The sequence below is a fragment of the Leptonychotes weddellii genome, chromosome 14, assembly GCF_054177405.1.
Source record: "Leptonychotes weddellii isolate Sample4059 chromosome 14, ASM5417740v2, whole genome shotgun sequence".
Lineage (NCBI taxonomy): Eukaryota > Metazoa > Chordata > Mammalia > Carnivora > Phocidae > Leptonychotes > Leptonychotes weddellii.
In genome coordinates this window covers 20,172,355-20,188,567 of record NC_138382.1, presented here as the reverse complement: position 1 = coordinate 20,188,567, position 16,213 = coordinate 20,172,355, and the positions used below count along the sequence as shown (strand labels likewise).

Here is a 16,213-nt window from a genome sequence, read left to right as displayed (position 1 = left end):
GTCTCTGTTATTCTTTGTAGTCCTGAGCACATGATTCCAGCTGAAAATTTTTCCTCCCCATTTCTCTGTCATTATTGGTTTTTAATTAAAATGAGGCTACCTCACTGCATCACAAAAATTATTATCATTCCTCGTCAATTAATCTCTGGTGTGGTCATATAATTTGATTAACATCATAGGTAATGCTTCAACTACAGAAAAACTATTTTAATGAATTCTTTTGGAAAGGACAAAGACAAGGTCAATATTTTTTCTATACAATATTATGTATTTTAAGTAGAGCAGTTAGTTGCTATGTAGAGATGCAATAGTTCTATAATTGTAGAGTAAGTTGTAACAGGAGGTGGATCTAAGATCATTGTTCCTGATTCCCTCTCCACTTCTAAAACAAGTCATTCTCTTTCTCTCTCTGTTAGCGTGTCTGACAGATATGTTGAAATTCACCAAGATTCTATTCACAGGACTCTTTTCTGCTTGCTTTGTACACATTTGCTTGATGATCTGATTTAGTCATAGCTTCAATTATTATCTAAATGCAGAAAATTCCCCCCAACCTATTTCCAGCTTTGATTTTCTGCTGAGCACCAGCCCCTCTTTCTCTCTGATAAATGTTCCCATTTAGATAGGTTGCAGGCAACTTAATCTCTATGTACTCAATACTCAACCCATTATCTTTATACATAACTTTTCCTGAATTCTTTGTCAGTAGTATTGGCTAGGTACCATGTCCCTCATTATTGGAGTCAACACTCCAGTTATAATTAATCTCCAAGTAGCATCCACTGAATCTTTTTTCACCTGTACCACCTTCCTATACCACCACTGTCACCAGCCCATCTCAGGGTCCTGTCATCTCTAGACCTAACTGCTTCAATAAACTCCAGATTCACCACCCATCTTCTTTATGATTATTAGTGTATTTGTTTAAAATAAAATTTAACCATGTTGTTCTCACCTAACTTCTTTATTAAAAAGCAATTAAAAATCTAATTGCTTGCATAAATTGTTTTACTGACTCCTGTTTGCCTTCAGGATAAAGTTCAAAATTACCTAGCAATGCATAGCAAACTAATTAATTCATACAGTGAATCCTAGGTTCTTTACAGTGAGCATTGGTAGTTCCAGTAGTTAGAGGTACATGGAAGCCACGCTCACAGCCTCCCTACCAGGTGGCACGTGCCAATCAAAATCAGTCTCAGGTCAAACTCCGCCAGACTCACAATCTCAAAGAGCAAAATTCAAAGACTTACACTATCAGATAGCTTGTAATAAAGCAATAGTCATTAGTAGTGGAAGGACAGAGAACTAGACCAATGGAACAAGTAGTCCAAACATAAACTCACGTATACATGGCCACTGACTTATTACAGTTTGACACTACAGAGCCGTGGAGTATAGGACAATCTTATCAATAAACATGCTGGGTCAGTTGGATATCCAGATGGGAAAAAAAAAAAAGAGTAATTCTTCATTACTCCTTCATACCATACCCTAAACCAGTTGAGGAAGATTATACATTTAAATGTAAATCATAAAAAAATGAAGCCTCTGGAAGAGAGATTCCAAGTGTGAGAAAGATTTGCTGTGTTGTTTCTGGTTCTGAGATGGAGGGGTCCGTGTACAGGGACTAAAGAGAGACCTTGAGGAGCTAAAGGCAGCTTCCAGTTGACAGCCAACAAGGAAACAGGGACTTCAGTCCTATGATGACAATGATCCAACTTCTTCCAACTACCAGAATGAGCTGGGAAGCAATTTCTTTCCCAGAGCCTCTAGATAAGATCCCAGGCCCACTGATACTTTGATTTCAGCCTCGTGAGACCTAGAGGGGAGGAACTAGTTGAGCCCACCCAGACTTTGACCTACAGAAGTGGGAGATAGTAAGTTTGTTTTGCTTTAAGATGCTTAATTTGTGATAATTTGTTACAGCAGCAATAGAAAACTAATATGCTCATTAAAAGGAAATGGAGACATAAATTATGATAAATACTTAGGATGGACTGCAATAGAGAAGGGGTCAGTAAACTATGACCTTGCTTTTGTAAATAAAGTTTAACTGGAACAGAGCCAGGTCTATTTGTTTCTGGATTGTCTAGGGCTGTCTTTATGCTACAGTAGCAGAGTTGGGTATTTTCGACAGTCAAAACTAAAACTATTTACTATCTGGCTCTTTAAAGAAAAAGTTTGCTGAACCCTGGCACAGAGGAATGAAACCTAACAAACCTCATACAATATTGTGGATGAATAACACAAATATAATGGTGAATGAAGCCAGAAACAAGAGTACTTAGTGCATAATTTTGTTTTCTGAAGTTTACAAGAAGCAAAACCAATCTTGCTTACAGGAGTCAGGATGGTGGTTGCCTTCGAGAAGGGGGAGGGGAAGAGTAGTGATTTAGATGTGGGTGTGAGGAGGCTTCAGGGATGCTGGTAATGCGCTCTTTTTTTGTCTGGATGGTGGTTAAATGGCTCTGTGAAAAATCCATGAAACATGATTTCCTCACTCTTTAGGTATGCTATTTACTTCCACAAAAAAATTTAAAACAGTTTGACTTCATCCAGACATTTAAAAATATATATATAGTTTTGAGGTCTTTAGTAACATTGAACTAAAACTCAAGATATCTTGTATTTAGAATGTCTTCTGGAATCCATACAAGGATTTCCACTTGTTTCTAATGTCTTGGGCCAGCAGCATTTGACATCACCTGGGAGCTTGTTAGAAATGCAGACTCTTGGCCCCATCTTAGACCTGATGAATCAGAAACTATATTTTAATAAGATCCCAGCTAATTCCTTTATACATTAGAGTTTGAGAAGTAGTGCTGCTATAGATTTGCTATTTCATTGCTGCTTATCTTTCACAAAACATATTCCTACACAGTCAAAAGTACAGTTTTAGGCAACTCATGCTTCCCAAACTTCTCACATGCATCTGGGCAGGACTGCTCTGGAAGCAAACATGCTTGCCCATGCTTCTTGGGTTAGAGCTCTCTGGTTTCTGCAGTACTCAGGCATCAGAAGACACAGGGGCCCACCCACATTTCCCTCATTTGCATTTGGATAGGCAAATGGACCTCAGATTTATCTTTTTTATAATAATAAAGGGAACAAACATGAGAAATTTATTGGTAATAAATATGCCAACCTCTTTCTCTGTCACCTTATAATCCAGACCCCAGGGGGAATATAAACATACCTGTGGATTATTTTTATAATCTCAAAGGGTTAGTTTTTCATCTTCAGAGAGTTGAATAGAATGAGAAAGGTTGTCTCTGGGAGAATAAGATCTCCATCATGTAGGAAATAAAATAATCTCTTCTTCTCTAGAAAACTGAAGAAAGGTCATGTATCACAAAATTAGATGTGGAAAAAATAACGTACTCTTCCAACATTAGAGGAGAAGAATGGAGAAATGACCCTTCCTGGATAATAGTTCTTATGTAAATGACTCAGAGATTGAAAGTTAGAAAACGTATATTAGAGGGGTGCCTGGGTGGCTCAGTCAAGCATCTGCCTTCGGCTCAGGTCATGATCCCAGAGTCCTGGGATCGAGTCCCGCATCGGGCTCTCTGCTCAGCAGGAAGCCTGCTTCTCCCTCTCCCACTCCCCCTGCTTGTATTCCCTCTCTCGCTGTGTCTCTCTCTGTCAAATAAATAAATAAAATCTTAAAAAAAAAAAAGAAAAAATGTGTATTAGAGATTTCTAGATAATTGTCCTGTGATTTGAATGCTCCTGGTATTTCTTTCTCACACATAATATGGTTTTAAAATGGCCATTATGCTGAAGACCTTTGCTGTTTGTTGTTCCTCCCAATTGTGAAAAGTCTTGTGTTATTGGAAAAATCAAACCACCCAAAGGTGCAAAATTTGAAAGCACTGGGGTTGAGGGAAGACAGACTTTGAAGAACAGTATGGAACCCTGCTCTACAAAATAATGTAACTAATATGTCATAAAACCAGTAATTCCACTATAGCAGAGGACCAGTAAGCAACTGGATGTGGGACATCAGTCTGTGTGGTAGAATAGCCAAAATAAGTAGTTTTCTTTTTAAATTTTAGAGTTTTGTATTTGGAAATAAATCATCTCAATTTTACCAAACCTTCAGTAAAGACACGGAATGAGTGAGTGAGTGAATGAATGAGTGAGTGAGTAAATAAGAAAATGCATGTGAGCATATTCTGAAAATCAGTGAAAGGAGCTGACTTCCATTTTAGGGTCAGGTGATGAGAAAAGGTTTGGGATACATGGGTGGGTGAGACCCATAAGTTGAACTACAGTGAGTCCAGGCATACAGCTTCATGTACCTGCAAGAGCCTAAGGGGACATAAAACTATAAGGCCCTATGGGAGTTTACAACAGTCTTGTGGAGGACTATGGACTTTCCTCAGCCTGTGGACTTGGGGATTGAGCCACACCTAGAAATTAGAAAGCAGAGTGACTCCCGTTGATGTGTGTTCCCTCAACTGAAAAGACAAGGATGAAAGTTGCTGCTCAAAATGTTGTATAAGTCACAGGGTATGAAATTATCTTGGAGTGGCTGGGTTGGGTTTTCTTGTGTTTATATGAATAATAGGCAATTATGTCTTTTATATTCTCTCCCATTCAAGAAGAAGAAAATATTAAAATATATAATGTAAATATTGGAATGTATTTTACTTGCCAATTATTAAAATCATTATTTTTAAAGAGAAAAGGAGAGTATTTTAATATGGCTCATCATTTATGTTATGTTGTTTGTTATATACTGTAAAGTATTCAACACAAAGCTAGTATAATATAAACATGAGTGCTGGTCTTACTACTCAAGGGTTAGTCAGTTGTTATAAATAGGAATCCACACTTCAGGGGTGATCATCTAACATTATATAACAAAAGCCACACTTCAGAGGTAACTATTAAAGGCATGGGGCATAGGGATACTATGTCCTTATTTGTTAACTGGCATAATGAATATTAGAAATAAATGCTTTTTGGAGAAACTGGCAACTTCTAGTCAGCATACTGGGTATTAGAAATGGGCTCTCATTGGTGAAATGAATGATAATTAAGATGCGCGGACTGGCTAAAGTGTTCAGGAGTCCCTGAAAGGACAAAGAGTTAGGGCTTCTTCAAGTTTACAGAGCAGGTTGTATGAGCTTAGAGTCAGCCTGCTAATGGATGTTTGTTTACAGAGGACCTGAACCACTTTGCTGATGTGCATTTGTTCAATACTTGTGTGCGCGTATGGCAGTGTTTTGACTGAGATTTGGTCTGAGGATGGCGAGGAGGAAGTGCCCGTCACCTTCCTTTAGCATTTTGGCAGCTGCCATCTTTCAGAAACTAAGATTTTTCATAACTAAGAGTTGTTTGTGACAAACTTGCTAAAGTCAGTTTTCTTTTCTTTTTAAGATTTTATTTATTTATTTGACAGAGAGAGAGAGAGCAGAAGCAGGGGGAGGGGCAGGCAGAGGGAGAGGGAGAAGCAGAGGGAGCCTGCCGATGTGGGGCTGGATCCCAGGACCCTGGGATCATGACCTGAGCCAAAGGCAGATGCTTAACCAACTGAGCCACCCAGGTGCCCCTAAAGTCAGTTTTCAATAATTTGTTAAAACTTTGTTTATATGCATTTTTCATTTTGGTCAGGATTCTTTCACCAGTCTGTTTGTATCTGCAGGGAAAAAAGTGTTCAGACATTAGAGCTGGGGGTCATGAGTGACATCCATTTTTGGCAATTCCCTGGGTGACAATAGCTATCATTTCCCAATTTGGTTTCCTGATGCACTTCTGCCTACTTAGGCCTATCCCATTAGTCTCCATCTGTGGGGATATGAAGATTAACCTTGCTCAGTGTTATGCTGGAGATTTGAATTGGAGATAAATTTCCTTTAGGGAAGAGACTATCAATCAATGTCAACCTTTTATTTATTCAACACCCACTGTATGCACAGTATTGTTCTAAGTCCTTGGAGAATTATCAAAATTGTGTATGTATTGTAGACCATGATCTCCAGAACTCATGATCTACAGGGGCACAAAAGATAAGGGTATATTTAATTTCAGTATCTGAAAATAACCTTCAGTGACAGCTGTCTATAGATTCACTGCTCAGGGCTCTAATATATGGTGGCCCCATGTCCTTTAACATTTCACTCTTTTTCTTTCATTCCCTTCTCCCTCCTTCCTTTCTTTTCTCTGTCCATCTTTTCCTTTTTTCCTTCATTTTACCCCTTTCTTCCTCCCTTTCACTGTTGCTTGCTCCTTTTCTTCCGCCACACCTTCCCTTCTTTCCTTCTTTTTTTTTTTTTGCCTGAATAGTTTGAACATTCCCCCCCAAGATAGTAAAGCTTTTAATCTACTGTTTAGTTCTCTGTGTCTTCTTATCCTGAAATTTAAGTGGCTTCATTTAAAAACAAGTGCTCTCTCCTCTCCCAGAATGTGACTGTAGGATGCTGGATGTATTTCCTTTTGAAGGCCATGCTAAGGGAAATTGGCCCTCTGCCTTCACTGAGCCTTGGTAAATTTCCTAATAGCCTAGATTCATCTGAACCCTCCTGCACAGGGAAGTGCCTTGCCTTCATCTTGCTACTTGAGGACCCAGACATTTGCGGTTTGAATCTTTGTTCTGCCACGTTCTGACTCTGGCACTGGGCAACGTGTCTACATTTTCTCAACCTCAGTTTCTTCATCCACAAAGTAGAAAACAAAATGTTTACAAAATAGTACGTAGAGCATTCTCTCCAACTTTGGTTATGATCATAAATTTATACCCTAGTTCTTGGTTTCTGATCTTAATGGACCTTGGACCTTCCTTTCTACTGCACTAATCTGACCTGCCTGTGTTTGTCCATCAGGTATCAGACCCAGGTGTGTCTCCTGACCTCAGCACCCCTGTTTCCATCAGAGCACCTCAGCTCCCTTCCTACATCCACATCCACACACACACACACAATACCACATACAACACACACACACACAGAGTGTTGGAGTACACACAGAGGCTCCTGGCTCTTTCCTTAAACTATACCTGCTTACTTAGTGGCTGTGTATGCCAGGAGGATTCATTTTAATTAGGAATATTAATAATTCTTCCTTTATTTTCTCTCAATAGTTATAAATGTATATAATTCCCTCCCCAGGATATATTTAAGCTCCAGATTGATATCTACCTATGTGGAAAGATTTAGAAATCCTAGTCATCAAAGTGCTTAAGAATTTAGGGCCTGGAGTCAGAAAGACTGGCTTCAAATCCTGGCTTTGCTATTTAGTAGCTGTGTGAATTTTGGCAAGTGTTTTAACAGTTTTAGGCTTGGTTCCATCCCCACCCATTTGTCGAAAGATGGCAGGTTCATGCAGTGGAAGGAGCATGGTCTGGGGCAGCAGAGAAAGAGTTTCTAATCTTGTTTCTACCATTTATGGAATGAACAATTTTGAGAAAAATCTCTCTGTCTGCTTCTGTTTCTCATGTATAAAGAGAGATAATGATGTACAGTAAAGGACTGTAGTAAAAATGAAATGGGACCATCTCCTTTTCAGGGCATCTTGGAGATGATCAGCTGTTTCAGGGTGAAGTTGAAAATCTTCTTCCCAGTCACCAGCTGCCGGAAACTCATTGAAGTGGATGATGAATGGAAACTTCATATCTTTATGAGAAAGGTATGGACACAGAAGTTGCTGCTGATGCTCTAGTGAAGAGTGGAAAGAATATATGGTCCAGATCAGCAAACAAGGTTTCCCCATGAAGTAGGCTGTCTTGACCATAGCTACGACTGCTTATCACCGAGTAGGGGCATTCCTATTGTAGACCAAGGAGAACTGGAGAAAGGAAGCACAAATCTGTCCAAGGTTTCATTGTAGATACCAATCTGAGTGTTCTCAGCTTGGTTATTGTTTAAAAAAAACAAAAACGTTTCTATCCCTGCACTGACTGATACTATGATATACTGTGCCTTGTCACTGGGGTCCCAAAAGAACTAGCAGAATTTGCAAATTTTCAATCTCTCTAAAGAGGATGATGCCCACTGGTGTGTTATAAGAAAGCCCCTGCACAAAGAAGGTAAGAAACCCAGGGCTAAGCTGTTCAAGATTCAGTGTTTTGTTACTCCACTTGTCCTACAACACAAACGTCAGTAAATTGCTCTGAAGAAATGGTATACTAAGAAAAATAAGGGCAGGGCTGCAGAATTTGATAAATTTTTGGACAAGAGAATGAGGGAGGCCAAAGAAAAATACCAGGAAGAGATTGCCAAGAGACATAACTGTCCTTTTTGAGAGCTTTTATATCTAAGTCTGAGTCCAGCCAAAAATAGGATTTTCTAGGAGTAACAAAAAAAAAAAAATAAGATCAGACATTTTAAAAAGGTTAAATGAGATAAAAATGTATGAATGTATTTAACTACAAAAGACTTTGCAAATGTTATTTCAAGCCCCAGTAAGGGTGCCCTCACCTAAGGATACTTTTCAGTGTTCAAATGGGTCAAAGCAGGGAAGATGGATAGAATCTCTTTCTTTAGCTATTTTTCATGGTACTTCTGGCTTTCCTAGGTTTCTCACTTTCTACAGTTCTCATGCTCTCTTTCATGTATTGCTCCTGGGACTCTCTTCATTTGCTCCTTTCAGTCTTCTAGGGCAGCTGCCCAGCCAAACCAATAAACAACCATAACAAAATCACTTATCTTTCAATCTCTCAACTTTTGCCACAGAGTTCTTGTATATTGTTTTATTTCCAGCTTCTGACAACTTTTCTTTGAGGTTCTCTTGTGAGAGACACCCCTCATAGAGCTTTGCTCATTGTGATAAAGTGTGGGGGAGCAGAGCATGCCCAAAAGCCCACTCATCAATGTAGCTGGTCCTGAAGACAAGCTGTTTCCAGTGGTAGGGCAGCTGGTTGGATATGATTCTTTTGAAACAACCAATGGATGGAGGAAGCTGTGTGGGAAGAAAAGCTGTGTTTCTATTCAGGATAAGCTCCCAACTAGTCCCCAAACAGGATGCCATTAGTGCCACACAGCTTTCAACCCTTAAGAGAACATCCCTGCACAGAAACCTGGAGCACTGGTGACTCAGAAAGCATTTCCTTCTGACTGAATAAAGGGTGTTAAGAATAGATTTTTATGTGCAAGGCTAAAATTGTAGTAAGAACTTCACCCCAAACTTAAACACTGCCAAACACAGAGACTGTTTGAAGAGCATGTATTGGGAGTATAACCTGTCTCAATTTAGAATCTCAGAATGTTGTAGCTGGACACTCTAGATTGGGGTTCCAAGCTCAATTAGAAGGTAAGCACATAGCCTAACTGACAGAAGTTGCCTTGTGGACTGTGGCATTAGGAAAGGGCAGACATCTAAAGGGGGAAATGCAACTCTAGTCCTGGTGATTGTTGTCTTGATGCACATTGTTGTCAGAGTCTCCAGTTTATTGAGAGAAACTGGATTTTAATGTGAAATCCTTTGAAATATTTGCAACTAATTAAACAAATAAACAAAACATTTTCTGGGCCAAGTGGTTGCTATAATTGCCAATCTAGTTAGAAGATTTATTTTTTTTTATGGAAACTAAGGCTCAGCAATGGGAAGTGACTACTTCATAGTATGTTGTCTAGACAGTTATTCTAGATATGCTTAATGGTAAGTCCCTAGTCTGAAGTTCACTTATTAAGACTAAGTCCATGGCCAGTCAACCTCTAAAAATACACTGATAGAACTTAAGTGTGATAGATCAAATAATTAATGTAATTTTTCACTCCCCTTTAAATACTATTGTATATTCACACCATTACCATGGCTGTGGTTGGTGGAGTATATTTAATCATCCTTGACTTTGAGCTTGATCTTGTGGTCTGATTTGGCTAATGGGATGTTAGTAGACATGACTCAAGCAGAGGCTTCAACACATGAATTTTAGGGGGACACAATTTGGCCTGTAACATATAGTCTACCATTTGACGGGTGACTACTTCTTGTCCAAACCCAAACACAATGAGAGTGCTAAAATGCCAAACTGCACCAGATGTTGGGACAACATGTGTAAATTAGGACTGGATATATGGTCATGCCATCCTGGTGGTGCTGCTGGTGGTGGGGAGTATTCAGCCTTCATTACTGGGGGTCAGGTCTGTTCCAGCAGTCCTGACTGCTGTTACAAAAGCTTGTTTCAGCTCTCAGGTGGACTAAAGAAGCCCTTGGCTGACCACGATAAAGGAGATTTAATTAATCTCTTTTAACACCATCCCCCAGAACCAGCCTTGTCTGCTTTCTCACTTCTGCCTGTTGATACCCCATCACCTGTCCTTAAAAATTTGTTTTGCACAGGGGCACCTGGGTGGCTTGGTCAATTAAACATCTGACTCTTGATTTGGGCTCAGGGCATGATCTCAGGGTCTTGGGATCAGGCCCCCCATCAGGCTCCGCACTCCACGCAGAGTCTGCTTGAGATTCTCTCTCTCCCTCTCCCTCTGCCCCTCCCCCAACTCGCACTGTCTCAAATAAATAAATGAATAAGAACTTTAAAAAATATGTTATGCACAAATTCCTGGTTCCTTGTACAACCTTTGTTTTTATGCTGCACAAGCCTTGAAGTAAGGCTTAGGAGCACTTTGCATTTGCCATGAATGCATTTGTGATCCTTATCAATTCTATTAAAGATTTCCCCTGGAGACTAATATTCCCCTCACTCACCCCACTGGTGAACACAGTGTAATAAAATCACTTTAAACTATTCTCTTTCCTCCTTTCTCACTAGTTTTACCTCTCACACTTTGACACCCTTCTATGTGCCTAACAAGTGAACTGGTCCATTAGGTGCCACTCTCCCTGGGAACTTAGCCAGTCTTTCTTCCCTGCAGAGAGCCCATAGGTCCAGCCAGCCTTCTCTCTATGGGGGAAGCGGGGACATGGAAGAGAAAGGCAATTAGTAATGGACCCTAAGCATGACTCAGGGAGAATGCTTGAGATCACTAGGACAGTTGTCAGTGTATTAATGAGCATATAGCAATGGTAAGGGAATGAATATTGGGTAGAAACCTAAAAGTAGAACATCAGGATTATCTAGGCACCTTTCTTGGTACTCACTGGTTTGACCTTCCCTTGCCCAGCATGGGTACACTTGTGTTCATAGCTTTGGAGGGGAGGTGTATCTGTTTGCTGATCCTGCTGTTGAAGGTGATGCCCAATGTAGCCCACCTACTCACACTGTTGGATTGCCAGAAACAGCTGAAGACTGTTTTTTTCAATTACAGTGGTTCCCATACTGGGCTGCACTTTAGAATGACATAGGAAGCTTTTAAAAACCCTGAAGCTCACACAGTACCCCTGACCAAATCAGAATCATTGGAGGTGAAACCCAAGTGTCAGTAGTTTGTATACCTCTGCTGGATACCCCATTGTGCAGCCAAGTTTGAGAACCAGCTCTCTAGATCCTGGCTATTCAAAGTGTGGTCAGTGGGTCAACAGCAATGGCATCCCCTGGGAGAAATGCAGAAACTCAAGCCCCATCCCAGACCCGTGGAATCAGATCTGTGTTTTAACAAGATCCCTAGGTGATTCCTAGATATATTAATGTCTGAGGAACACTGCTAGATCAGCTGTTCTCACCTTTGGCTGCAAATTAGTAAGATGTGGGGAGCTTTAAAATACTCAGGCTCTGATGGCACAGTAACCCAACCCAGTTACAAGCATGGGGGTGAAGACCAGCAACCAAGATCTTTTTCAGAACTCTACAGGTGATTCACATTGAAAACCACTGCTCTAGGCTCTGATATTTATCTCTGTTTGAAACTAATTTTCCCAACACTCATATGCCAAAGGCTTAATGGATCTGTGGGACATAGTGTCTCCCACTGCCCCAGCACGGGCTAGGAGTGATGCCTCATCAGAGGAGTCATAGAAGAGTTGCAGTGTGGACTGCTCTACTCCACTGGTGCTAGCTCATTTGTAGGGTACTGTGGCTGGTGGACCTGGAGGGCCTTGAAGTGAATTCTCAGAGGGTCAGAATGAATGTCCAGATATTTTATTAGGAACCTTGAGGAAAAGTTCTGCCAGAAAGAGATCCAGACCTATCCCCTCCATCCCCTCCTACAGTTAGCTTGGGATGAGCTGGACTAAGCTATATTTGTGAGCAGACACCCCAAGTTGTGAAGGTGTAAGACAGCTGGAAATGACTTAAGGACCCTGTCACCTTCTTTAGTGCTGCTGAATTTTCTCAGTCAGACTCTGCAAATATTATTATTTTTGTTATTTAACATTATATTATGTTCATAACAATGCAAGTGTTATAGGTTGATTGTGTCCCCCCCCAAAGATACATTGAAGTCCTAACTCCCTGTACCTCAGAATGCAACCTATTTGGACATAGGGCTTTAGAGGGGTAATCAAGTCATTATGATTGGCCCTAATTCAATATGACTGGCATCCTTATAAAGAGGGGGAGTTTGGACACAGAGACAAAATGCACAGAGGGAAGACCAAGTGAAGGTACATAGGGAGAAAATGGCCATGTGACTGTACTGAGCTATCTACAAGAAAAGAAACACCAAGGACTGCTGGAAAACACCAGAAGCTAGAAGATACAAGGAAGGATCATCTCCTAGAGTCATCAAAGAGAGCATGGCCCTACAGATACCTGGATTTGGGATTTTAAGCTTTTAGAACTGTGAGATGTAGTTTTCCATTTTTTTAAACCACTTAGTTTTTGGTACTTTGTTACAGCAGCCTAGGAAACTAATACTACAAAAAGTAGGGTTAAAAATGAATTAAAATGACATTCTCTAAAATGAACCTAAGGAAGAAAAAAAAAACTGAAAGAGGAAATTCTAAAACCGAATAGCTCTTTTGAAAGATTCTTTTTGCTGATAAATGTAAGTACACAGATGCTTAAAATAAAAAGCTAAAGAGCTCTTTGCTTAAAGATGTCATATTTTCCAGAATGCAATGAATGGAACTTAACTTAGAGCCATTTGTGGAAATGTGTTTTCCCCTTTGAAATCATTAAAACATACATTGTTGCTCTTTATGTTAGTTTTATGATGCATGTCAGGATTCCAAATTAAATATTGTTTAGATGCTTATGCACCAAGAATTGTTTTTCAAGGAGACATAAGACTGGGTAGAAGAATATCTTTTTATACCGAGGCAGTGAATCCTTAGTCAATGGTCAAAATGTACTTTACAGTAGGATTTTATTACAATATCAAAATGTTTTGATAGGCAAAAGACTACGAATATAGAAAGACCTCTGTGTCCTACAAACCCTAATAGCAAGGACATTTGCCAAGAAATTAGACACCGTCTTTTAAAACAGGCTCATGTCTTTTGTTTCATTCTTTGCTCCTATGGCCATAGCCTGGCAGTGCTAAATCCAAGGGACCTAAAAACGTTTTCATAGTTCTCCTCCCAGTAGCCCTAGATGAAAGTACACATGCTAACTTTGCTGAGCTTTTTCATCAGCTCCTGAAGTTTCTACAAAAGCATGTTGCTGACCAGGAAACTGGGTCAGGCAATTGTTCTGCAATAAAGATGATCTTTTGAAGTATCTCAGCAGCTGCCTACCTTGAACAGGAGTCCCGTGGATCATGCTCTTCACAAATTGAGCCTCAGGCCTCAGATATTATTTCACCTACTTTAATAACAATAAAAAAATTGCCCTTTTTTTCACCTGACTTTGGGCTTTCTGATTGATGAACCTATTCACTTAAACAGAGAATTTTAAAAATTGCTTTAAAAAATACAACCACTTCCTGAAATATATTTGCAAAGCTTGAAACTCTATGAAGCTGGTACATAAGAGATACTGCCATATTACCAGAGGACACTCACCACTGACTTGGGCATAATCTCTAAGAGGCAGTTTGATTGTGATTTGAACAGGATTTGATCTTTCAGAGTCAGAGGTATTTTCCAGGCCTTGGGATTTCCCACTCACCCCCAATGGAGGCATTTTCTCCCTTAATTCCCTAGTCAAGAAAGAAATAAGTTGTGGTTTTATTTTGATATAAACTGACACCATTAGCATATTCAGAGTGAAATATGTATAACTCATCAGATCAGATACCCTTTAACGGGGACATGAATTATGAATCAATGAAAGAAGCTGCCACCAGCTATGTTACCTTGATATTAATAGCATGAACAGTCAATGTTGGAAGTATCTGGGGCACATTTGCCATTAAGCCCATCTTGTCTTTCAAGAATGAGATAGAGGAGGGAGAATGGGAAAAAGAAGAGGCTCCAGGTCATGCAGTTTTCACTCAGATCATGCAACCAGAGCAATGAGACATCATCATAGATTGCCTGCAACAATGGCCTGAGAGCAAAATAGGTTTTTATGTTTTTAAATAGTTGGAAAAAATCAAAAGAAGAATATTCTTGTGTGACACATAAAAATTAAATAAAATCCAGATTTCAGGGTTAATAAATAAAGCTATATTAGAACACAGCCATGACTATTCCTTCATGTAATGTCTATGGATGGTTTCCCACTACGATGGCAGAGTTAAGTAATTGCGATGGACACCGTATGATCTAGAAAGCCTCAAATATTTACTATTTGTCCCTTTGTAGAAAAAAAGCTCACTGACTCCCTGTATATTCAAATACATGCCTTTATATATATATGCACATATATGTCTATCTATAAATGTAAATATCTGTCTATCATTTACCTACGGATCTACCTATCATCTATCTATCTTAAATTCTCCTTCCATACAAAAGCAAACCTTTCCTGGCAGCTTTTCTGTCTTCTAATCAAAGCAATACAAGCCCTGAAACATAGTAACTGTACATCTCTATCCTCATTCCATTTTCATTGCTAAAAACAACACTAGTCAGATACACAAAGAAATGTTTTATTCTACTGTGTGCTTACCCTGATAAAACTCAAAGTGCTTGATATTTACTCTGGCTGGCAGGGCTGTATATTCACCCAGAATCTGGCCATAAAGTTATCTGGTATCCCTACAATAGCAACTTCAAAGGTGATATAAAAATGCTAGTAGTAAATATTCTAAAGCCTTAAATGCCCATCTGGGGTGGTGGAATTCATCTCCTATCATCTTAGTTAAAAAGGGACTTAAATTCAGGCTTTCAATTGGGGATTATTTAAACTGCGTTTTAAATGAATATTCAAGGAAGAGCTTAAAGACCATTACTTCCAATGGGAGCATTTTAATCCTAGAATTGAAGACCCTTTCATTTAATTTGTATAAAGTGACTAACGGGAACTTGGAAGTAGCCAACTCAACTCAATTTGGCAAATGTGTCTCAGATGGTGTGAAATAATAAAGAAGATATCAGTCTTTGTCCCTGCTTCCTGTCACAGAGCTTCAAAAACTCTTGGAATTTTCCTGATAGGAGTGCCTTTTGTTATTCCTAAACAGCCCCTCTCCACCACACCTGAGTTTATGCTAATAAGATGACTCAAGGTGAGCCCCTGGATCTTTCAAGGATGGGGCTGGCCCTGCCTGAAAGACTATGCACTTTATTAAGGGGTTGGAATTTTTAGCTCCACACCTTGAGGGAGAGAAAGGGGACTGGAGATTGAATTCAAATGGTTGGCCAGTGATTTTTTTTTTTTTCACAGTGCCAATAATTTTTATGTGCATATAAACGCCTTTAGTTTATCTTAGTCATTGCTATTACGGTTTTATGTTTTATACTTTTCTGCTCTTACATTTTAAGTTCTAATAGTAATAATTCAGATGTAGTTACAGTGATCCAATTTGTCCCCCTTCCCACAGAGAATAACAGATGAATACATTATATGCCCATCGAATGCATATTGTTCTAAATAAACGTAAATGTAGACGCATTTACATCCGAGCTTTCAGTTATAATATGGGTCTCCTAACTGGACATCTTGGCAAGATCCTGGCAAGCTAGAGGCACAGGAATGCTTATTTATTTTTTTTTATTCTTATGTTAATCCCCATACATTACATCATTAGTTTTAGATGTAGTGTTCCATGATTCATTGTTTGTGCATAACACCCAGTGCTCCATGCAGAATGTGCCCTCCTCAATACCCATTACCAGGCTAACCCATGCTCCCACCCCCCTCCCCTCTAGAATCCTCAGTTTGTTTTTCAGAGTCCATCGTCTCTCATGGTTCGTCTACCCCTCCGATTTCCCCTGCTTCATTCTTCCTCTCCTGCTACCTTCTTTTTTTTTCTTAACATATATTGCATTATTTGTTTCAGAGGTACAGATCTGAGATTCAACAGTCTTGCACAATTCACAGCGC

At 39.5% G+C, this 16,213-nt stretch overlaps 1 long non-coding RNA gene across 1 annotated transcript in view; it reads left to right on the top strand.

Annotated features, from left to right (window-relative positions):
- The window catches only part of LOC115939984 (uncharacterized), a 43,614-nt gene that overhangs the window by 11,137 nt on the left and 16,264 nt on the right, over positions 1-16,213 (top strand). The window contains exon 3 of the long non-coding RNA XR_004074766.2: positions 7,513-7,632. This is a non-coding gene — a long non-coding RNA (uncharacterized LOC115939984). The remainder of the gene's footprint in view (positions 1-7,512; positions 7,633-16,213) is intronic.